Source organism: Ornithorhynchus anatinus, chromosome 4 (genome assembly GCF_004115215.2).
Source record: "Ornithorhynchus anatinus isolate Pmale09 chromosome 4, mOrnAna1.pri.v4, whole genome shotgun sequence".
Lineage (NCBI taxonomy): Eukaryota > Metazoa > Chordata > Mammalia > Monotremata > Ornithorhynchidae > Ornithorhynchus > Ornithorhynchus anatinus.
The window spans coordinates 101,963,284-101,973,289 of record NC_041731.1 but is presented as its reverse complement, the minus strand read 5'-3'; the positions used below and the strand labels follow the sequence as shown (position 1 = coordinate 101,973,289).

The 10,006-nt window shown below is 42.8% G+C and overlaps 1 non-coding gene across 1 annotated transcript; it reads left to right on the top strand.

Annotated features, from left to right (window-relative positions):
* The first annotated feature begins 5,962 nt into the window (after positions 1-5,962).
* LOC114811841 lies at positions 5,963-6,100 on the top strand. Its single transcript, XR_003759537.1, has one exon. It is a non-coding gene; the product is annotated as a small nucleolar RNA SNORA7 (small nucleolar RNA).
* Positions 6,101-10,006: the final 3,906 nt, after the last annotated feature.

Here is a 10,006-nt window from a genome sequence, read left to right as displayed (position 1 = left end):
ATAATAATAATTGCGGTATTTGTTAAACGCTTACTATGGACTAGATACTGTATGAGTGCTGGGCCGGATACAAGCAAATTGGTTTGGACATAGCCCTTGTCCCACCTGGGGATCACAGTCCTAATTTTACAAATGAGGTAACTGAGGGACCAGGACGTTCAGTGACTCGCCCAAGTTCACTCAGACAAATGGTGGAGTAGGATTAGACCCCAGGCCCCTCTGACTCTCAGGCCTGTGCTGTTTCCACTAGATCATGCTGCCTCTTCTTAACCTCTTTGGGCCTCAGTTTCCTCATCTGTAAATTGGGCATAAACTAATGAGCCCCATCCGTCCCTGGCCCTGTGTCCAATCTCATAACTTGGTGTTTACCCTAGGACTCAGCACAGAGTAAATGCTTAATAAGCACCATAATAATGATTAGAAGAGTATTCCAGTGCTTAGGACAGTGTTCCAGTGCTTAGAACAGTGCTTGGCACATAGTAGGCACTTAAACGCCATTACTATTACTATTATGATGATTATCATTCCATGCTTGCATTATTTTTTAATGTGGCTCAGGGTTCTTAAACCACAAACAACTTATTATTGGATTGGGAATTCTATAGACCGAGAAGATAGGATAATATGAAATAATAATTTTTTTTTTTAAATCCTACAGTCAGATCTAATTCAGCAGACATTCAGTAAGAGCCTTTTATGTGTGGAATGGCATTTTTGCCTTGCTGTTTAGAGAAGCAGCCTGGTGCAGTGCATAGAGTACAGCCTGGGAGTCAAAAGGTTATGGGTTCTAATCCCCGCTCCACCACTTCTCTGTTGTGTGACTTTGGGTAAGTCAGTTCACTTACCTTTGCCTCAGTTCCTTCATCCGTAAAATGGGGATTGACACTCTGAACCCCTTTTGGGGGGACTGTGTCCAACCTGAGAGGTCGAGAAATTTTTTTTGATTTTTCTAACGTGGTAACGCTTGATCTGACTTCATACTTGTGCTTTACTCAGGTTTCCTAACGGCATTCATTTGCACCAGAATTTCATCTCAAACTACTGGTCCTAGTTGTTCACTTCAGTGTTTCTGCACTGCATTTTAGACCACTTTATGTCTCTGAAATGTCAGTGATAAACACACCATAACTACCACCCAAAACTGTTGTCAAATTCACTGGGAATGCTGAATAAATAGAGTTAAAGGGGTGGGTACTGAATTCCTTTAACACTATTAATTCTGCATTCCAAATACGTTTGACATTGGTTTCGCTGGAAAAGCTCAATTTTTTTCCTCAGACTCTTATAGGTAAAGAGCACATTAGTTTGCTTGCAAACCAAAAAAATCAGATTGTGTCAAAAAGTGACAGCTTTGCAGGCTGCCAAGCAGCAAGCGCTGGTAAACTGTTCCTTGAATAACTTGTGCACTGAAAGGCTCATAGGACCATAAGATGAGCTGGCAAAAGACCACGTACTGCAAACAACATAACTGATAACACAAGAGACTGCATGTGAAAAGTTGGGACTGTGGATCACCATTGGTCTGTTACTAACACATACAGACGCTCTCTCTCATTTCACAGTGTCTTCTCACATTTGCTATACAGTGATTCCGAAAGTGCCAGCCAATGTTCTTTTCCCCAGCATTTAGAACAGTGCCTGGCAATATAGTAAGTGCTTAATTAATCCCGAAAAAAAAAATGGCTCTTTAAAGGAAAATCTAAATCAGTAACTCTTTGTGTTTAATCCTTCTCTCTACCAAAATTCCTGTTGCATGGTGTTTTTTTTAGCAAAATTTGCCCAAGAGAGAGTCTCAGCTCTGACTCTTACCTGCTATGGAATCTTGTGCAAGTCATTTCTCTGTGCCTCAGTTCCCTCAGAGGTAAAATGGGCATAAAATGTCTGCACTCTTTATCTCAGACTGTGAGTCCCATAAGCACAGGTGTCTGAGCCCAATTTTTTCCTCTTGTGTGGACCCCAGCCCTCAGCACCTAGTAAGTCCTTAAAAAATTCATAATTACCTATCATTCCAGGCAATGTCAAAGTCTACTGCGTTGTGAGCACAATTGTTTAATCATCCATCAGGCTTATTTCTGTTTCTCCCAGTGAAATAATTGGCGGATAAATTATTAATGAGTTGAAATTTTAGGCTGCCAAATCGATGATTCAGTAGTAAAAGCTTTGGTATTTTCTTTAGCTGCCAAACTTGCTCTTTCAACGTTTAAGAAATGCTCTGCTTTGTGTTTGAGTAATGCCTCATCTATTTTTTCATTGTCATTACAGAGTATGTGCATCAGTTTTAGTCCCCTTAGCGCCAGACAAGAAGCATCCCATGTTTCAAAACTGGGCTACTCCACTTAACTAATAATAATGATAATGGTATTTATTAAGTGTTTATTACATGCCAAGTACTGTACTAAGCACTGGGGTAGATACCGCATATGCGGATTAGACACAGACCTTGTCCCACATGGGTTTCAGAGTTTAAGCAGGAGGGGGACAGATATTTAATCCCCATACTAGACTGTATGCTCACTGTGGGCAGGGAATATGTCTCCTTATTGGTACATTATACTCTCCCAAGTTCTGCATACAGCGCTCTGCACACAGTAGTTGCTCCATAAATGTGATTGAATGAAAGAGGCACAGAGAAATTGTGTTACTTACCCAAAATAACACAACAGGCAAAGGGCAGAGCTGTAATTAGAATCCAGATCTTCTGTTTCCCAAGTCTGTGTTCTTTCCATTAAGCTGCTTCCCAAGTCACTCCTAAACATGACCTTTTTTTTTAAAAAAAATATTTGTTAAGCGCTATGTGCCAAACACTGTTCTAAGCACTGGAGTAGATATAAAGTAACTAGGTTGGATACAGTCCATGTCTCACATGGGGCTCACAGGCTTAATCCCATTTTACAGATGAAGTACCTGAGGCCCAGAGAAGTTAAGTGACTTACTCAAGGTCTCACAACAGACAAGTGGAGGAGCAAGAATTAGAATCCAGGGCCACCTGACTCCCAGTCGCTTGCTCTATCCACTAGGCAATGCTGCCTCTCTGACTCAATCTAGATAGTTGCCTTTTAGATGGGGAGAGGTTCAAGTCTATACTGCACTGTACTCGTCCGCTCAACTGTATATATCTTCATCATCATATTTATTTAGTTTATTTTGTTTAATGAGATGTACATCACCCTGATTCTATTTATTTGCCATTGTTTTTATGAGATGTTCTTCCCCCTGACTCTATGTATTGCCATTGTTCTTGTCTGCCTGTCTCCCCCGATTAGACTGTAAGCCCGCCAAAGGGCAGGGACCGTCTATCTGTTGCCGATTTGCACATTCCAAGCGCTTAATACAGTGCTCTGCACATAGTAAGCGCTCAATAAATACTATTGAATGAATGCATGAATTGTTGTTTTAATGGAATGAGGTCCTGATCACAGGGTAATTTTTCTAAGATCCATTCATTCATTCCATCAATCGTATTAACTGAGTACTTTCTGTGTGCGGAACCCCGTCCTAAGCGATTGGGAGAGTGTGATGTAACAATAAACGGACACATTCCCTGCCCACAGTGAGCTTACAGTCTAGAGGGGGAGACAGACACTGATATAAATGAATTGCAGATATGATAGCTAAGTGGTATTTGTTAAGCGCTTACTATGTGCAGAGCACTGTTCTAAGCGCTGGGGTAGATCCAGGGTCATCGGGTTGTCCCACGTGAGGCTCACAGTTTTCATCCCCATTTTCCAGATGAGGTAACTGAGGCACAGAGAAGTGAAATGACTTGCCCACAGTCACACAGCTGACAAGCGGCCAAACCGGGATTCAAACCCATGATCTCTGACTCCCAAGCCCGGGCTCTTTCCACTGAGCCACGCTGCTTCTCAATTATGGTATTTGTTAAGCGCTTACTTTGTGCCAAGCACTGTTCTAAGCGCTGGGATTGATCCAAGGTAATCAGATTGTCCCACGTGGGGCTCACACTTAATCCCCATTTTCTAGATGAGGTAAATGAGGCACAGAGAGGTTAAGTGGCTTGCCCAGGGTCACACAGCTGACTAGTGGCAGAGCCAGGATTAGAACCCACGTCCTCTGACTCCCAAACCCGGGCTCTTTCCCTTAAGCCACGTTGCTTCTCTGAGTTTTTCTCTGAGATAAATTACAGATATGATTACATCTTTGGATGTAGGGGCCTTCCCAGACTGAGCCCTCCCTTTTCCTCTGCTCCTCCTCCCCTCCCCATTCCCCCTACTCCCTCCCTCTGCTCTACCCCCTTCCCCTCCCCGCAGCACTTGTGTATATCTGTATACATTTATTACTCTATTTTGTTAATGATGTGTATATATCCATGATTCTATTTATGTTGATGGTATTGACACCTGACTACTTGTTTTGTTTTGCTGTCTTGTCTCCCCCTTTTAGACTGTGAGCCCATTGTTGGTCAGGGATCGTCTCTATCTGTTGCCGAATTGTACATTCCAAGCGCTTAGTACAGTGCTCTGCACACAGTAAGCGCTCAATAAATACGATTGAATGAATGAATACTGCTGATTAGAAAACACCTCATTTGGAGACTGACTCTCCTGGAGATTTCAGTTTTATTTTCCCCACTTTGAGGATTCTGAGCACAGAAGCACATAATCCAGAGTGACTTTCCTATTTCCCCTCATACACTGGAATGATTCTCAGGAGAAACTGTCAGCTTGAACAGAGTAGTTCATTTCCCATAGCTTTTAGATGAGATTTCCTGATTCCAAACAACTTTTTTTTACCCCAGTTTCTTTCTGAGAGGAAAGAGCTCTCGGAGGTTGGCTCCTTGATTTAGCTTTTTTGAGATAACAAGGTCCACCTGCCCCAGTGTAGTGCGCTGACGTGCGCAGCTGCTTTTCCTCAGACAGCTTGGAGAGGGACAAACTTCCATCTCCCCTGCCTTCGGGCCTTCGGCTCCCAGGGCACAAGAAGGCTGGGATTCAGATCAGAAATGAATCTTAAACCCACACAAATCCCCTAGGAGCGGTAACCGGCTTCCCAGAAAACTGCTGGTAGTCTGGGAAACATCTCCATGTGGTAAACATGGCAGAGGAGAAGCACCGTGGCCAAGTGGAAAGAGCATGGGCCTGGGAGTCAGGAGGGTCTGAGTTCTAATCCCATCTCTGCCACTTGTCTGCTGAGTAGTGACCCTAGGCAAGTCTCTTTGTTTCTCTGTGCCTCAGTTTCCTCATTTGTAAAATGGAGATTCATACCCTGTTCTCCCTCCTGCTTAGACTGTGAGCCCCATGTCAGACAGTGAGTCAGTCGTATTTATTGAGCACTTACTGTGTGCAGAGCACTGAAGTAAGCACTGGGGAGAGTACAATGCAATAAACAGACACATTCTCTGCCCACAACAAGCTTACAGTTTAGAGAGGCTCAGATGGGGTTCACAGTCTTAATCTCCAATTACAGCTGGAAGACACAATCCTTGTCCACTATAAAAAGTATTGCTAGCGGTTTAAGTTCTAAAATGGCTTATCTCAATATAGAGGTGTGTAAAGAAAAGCTTTCTAACGACAATTCTGTCTTGACATGCTTCATAACTGTGGTCCCAGTCTTTCCCTGTATTGATGCTTTGTTTACCTAAATTAAACCAAGTTTATATTTCACATTCTGTTTTGTAAACTACAAAAATACTAAATCACAGTGTTTAAATTCAATTTAGCCCTATCTTTGTCCTGCATTGGCATGGAAACTTTCCTTCTAAATCTTAATAGGAGACAACATAGATGTCAAAAATAGGATCCAAATTTATTTCATTCTTCATATTTATAATCCCTAATTTTTTCCATGTCACTCAAAATAGCAAAGCCACTTCAGGATAAAACTAGGTTAAGACTAATAGTTTACTCCAAGCTGTATTATCTAAAGCTTGTATAACTCGGAGATATTTTCAAATCAAAATGAAATCTTCAATTTGAAATGATTTGAAGAATACTACAAGACAATTCCCCTCTTAGGGGTGCACCGGGAGAGTTTCCAGTTCTCTACCGGTCTCGGCTATGGGAGGGAGAGTCAAGCAGAGGCCTGTCCATTCCATTCCTAGCTTGGGCAGTGGCTAGCGAGTGGAAGGCAATCTGCTACAAGTCAAAACTCACCTGTGCTGGGCAGCAGCGAACATGTGAGAGAGTCAAGGGTGGAGACTCAGGTTTACTCTGCAGGAGGAGGAAATGGTAAACCGCTTCCATATTTTTACCGAAAAAAACTCTACGGATCCACTACCTGAGTGATTGCAGATGGAGGTGGGGCATTTTGTGTCCATGGCATCGCTATGAGTCGGAGGTGACTCGACAGCATGAGACAACACCACCAAAATCACATCTCCTCCAAGGGGCTTTTCTAGATTAAACCGTCCTTTCACTAAGCCCTTGCTGTGTCACCTATGCATTTGGCTCTGTCCTCCTTAAACACACTGATATTCCTCCACCCCACAGCACTTTATGTGCATGTCCATCTATAATTTTATTTTAATAGCTATGTCACTGTCTAGCCTGTAAGCACCTTGTGGGTAGGGATCATGTGCACTTACTCTTTTGAATAGCACTCTCCCAAATGCAGTTCTCTGCACGGAGTAAGTGCTCAACTGATTGACTGATTGATTAAACGAATGAATCTCATGGTATTTCCTTGTCAAACGAGTAAAATGTTGGTATCAAATATCTGGTGTACTGGGGAATTTACCAACTGGATGTATTTAGCCACTGACATGATATTCCCCAACACAAGCACGATTTACTGGATAGACTCCAGGCCTGGGAGGCAGAAGGTCATGGTTTCTAATCCTGGCTCCGCCACTTGCCTGCTGTGTGACCATGGGCAAGTCACTTCACTTCTCTAGGGCTCAGTTCCCTCATCTGTAAAATGGGCACTGAGACCGTGAGCCCCATGTGGGACAGGGACTACATCCAACTCGATTATCATGTATCTCTGTGCCTCAGTTACCTCATCTGTAAAGTGGGGATTGAGGCTGTGAGGCCCATGTATGACAGGGACTGTGTCTAACCCAATTTCCTTGTATCCACCCCAGCACTAAGTAGAGTGCCTGGCACACATAGTAAGCACTTAACAAATACCACAATTATTATCATTAGATTTGTTGAGTAGATCCTTCTCGGGCAATCCGTACTAAGAAGGAGGGGTTGGCAATGACCAGAATGCATTTGGCACTTCTCCTGAGCTAGGGAGAAGATGGATAAAGTCAATCCAGCTTCCCTAAGAACCTCTAGGAGTGTTGTCTAAAGGGTCCTAGAAGTAGCAGTAATAGCACGCATTAAGTGCTTACTACGTGCAGAGCACTCTGAATTAAACACCGTTCCTGTCCTTCAAAGGCTCACGACAGGCTGCTATAGGCAGCCAGGGGTAGGGAAGCCAAGTTTGCCTGTCTCCGCCTTCTAGACTGTGAGCCCGTTGTTGGGTAGGGATTGTCTCTATCTATTGCCAAATTGTACTTTCCAAGCACTTAGTAGAGTGCTCTGCACACAGTAAGCCCTCAATAAATATGTTTGAACATATGCATGATGCCTACCAATTAAGATTTAATCAATTATTCACATATATTGATTTACGAGAAGGAGTGTGGTCTAGTGGAAAGAGCACGGGCTCGGGAATCCAATGACTTGGGTTCTGACCCTGGCTTCCTCACTTTTCTGCAGTGTGACCTTGGGCAGGTCACTTTACTTCTCTGTGTCTCAGTGTCCTCATCTGAAAAATGGGAATTAAAACTGAGTCCCATGTAGGACAGGGATTGTGTCAACCTGATTATCTTGTATCCACCCCAGGATATTGCTTGGCACATCCTAAGTGCTTAAAGAATACTGCAATTATTAGAACTATTATGAAGTGATGCAAATTCTATGACCTGTGAACTTTTGACCTCCCTCCAGGCACCTCCTGATTTTCTTGCGAATCACAGTCCACCCCAGGAAGCTCCTTCCTGCCAGTCACACATCACCATGTTTCCACAACATTCCTTACCCCAGTGTGGGGCCGAATAGGACCACTGAAAACACCTAGAAGGCAAAAAATGCATCACTTTGCTAAAATGAAGTAGTTATGTCTTACAATTCAACTTCCTGATAATCTCTTCAAAACTCAGAAATACAAGAAGAGTTTACTCACGATTGGCTGTGAAACTAGTAGAATGAGAATGTGGTGGAGTGGTATCCAGATGATGTCCATTCCATGAGCTTTACTTTTGAGGTGTGGGACTTTATTTTCTTTTTTCCCTCTGGGAACCAAATTCTTTACCCAATTATAAAAACTTATCAAACTAGAGTTATTACACGTCATCAATATGGACCTAACCCTATCTTTGAATACACCGTCGCGGTTTTCTCATAACTTTGACAAGCACTGTGGCCTTGTGGAAAGAACATGGACCTGGGAGTCAGGGGATTTGGGTTCTAATCCTGGCTCGGCCATTTGTCTGCTGTGTGATCTTGGGCAAGTCACTTTACTTCTCTGTGCTTCAGTTCTGTAAAATGGGATTAAGATGATGAGCCCCATGGGACACGGACTGCGTTCAACCTGCTTAACTTGTATTACCCCAGCACTTGATACGGTGCATTACGCTTATCGAATACCATACCCAAAAGACCGCCAAACCAACCTTCATTAAATCTTCCAAAGGCACTGTATCTACACATCTACAGAGCTAGTCGTCCTTCATCCTGAAGGAGTGGCAATTTGGGAACCTGTGATTCAGATCAAGAGCAGCAGGCCTAAACTAGAAATAATTTTCTAAAACTGTTCCAGTCGGTCATGAAGATTTCCTGTTCTAGCTCAGCCCGCACATTTTGCCAGCAATGATCACCGTGCCTCAATCTCTTCTATCTCATTGCTGCTGACTCCTTTCTCTCAGACTGTCTCTGATCAGGAACTTCTTCCCCATCTGTATATTGCCAGGGCCAGCACTCTCCTCACTTTTAAAGGCTTACTAAAATCACATCTCCTTCAAAAGGCCTTTCCTGCTTATGCCCTCATTTCCCCTATTCCCTCTCCCTTCTGGGTAGCCTTGGATTTGTACGTTTTAAGCACTTCATATTCATGCCACCCACAGCTCCACAGCATATCCATAATTTATTTTAATATTGCTTCTCCTCTAGACTGTAAACTACAGGAAATATGTCTATCAACCCTGTGCTACTCTCCCAAGCACTTAGTCCAGTGATCTGCGTAAGGTAAGCTCTCAATAAATACCACTGATTGATTGATAACCCTTGCCTCCATGTGACAAATATATAGACACAAGAATATTAAACTAAGTCATCATTTAATCAAAGGTCTTGTTACCCTCCATTAGACTAGAATTGTTAGTGACTAACATTTCCTTGGGTGAAACATGTCTTTAACTCTAGTTTTCTGCAAACTGAAATCAGTTTGCTTTCTGCATTTCCAAAGTATTTGGGGAGATAAGAAGCAGTTTCTTTGGCAGTAGTTCAAAATATAGAGAGGTCCATCTGGCTAAAACTTCTGCATAGGGAAAATGGATTGCCAGCTAATCAATCAATAACAACATTTATTAAGCATTTATGATGTGAAAAACACTGTAGTAAACATTGAGAAAAACACATGGACATTAAATTCAGCAGGGTTCCCAGCTTTCTAGGCACTCCCAATCTAAAAGTAGGGACCAACACAGGAGAATATTAAGAAAAAAATAATAGATTCAAAACATGTCAAACATAACAGTTCCTTCATAGTATCCTCACCGGCTCCAGCCTATTCCATCTCATTCAAGATTTGAATTTTCTAGAACCACTTGAACTGTGAGTTGCTTCACTTCTCTGTGGTAAATTAGACACGGACAGGTGGTAATTCACAGAAAAAGGGTGGTAGAAAGAACATGAGCCCTAGATTCTAAACCAGGCTCTGTCACCTGCCTGCTGTGTGACCTTGGGCAAGGGACTTTACTTCTCCAGACCTCAGTTTTCTCACCTGCAAAGTAGGGATTTAGATAAAAGGTCTCCCTCCCACTTACCCTCTGAGCCCTGTG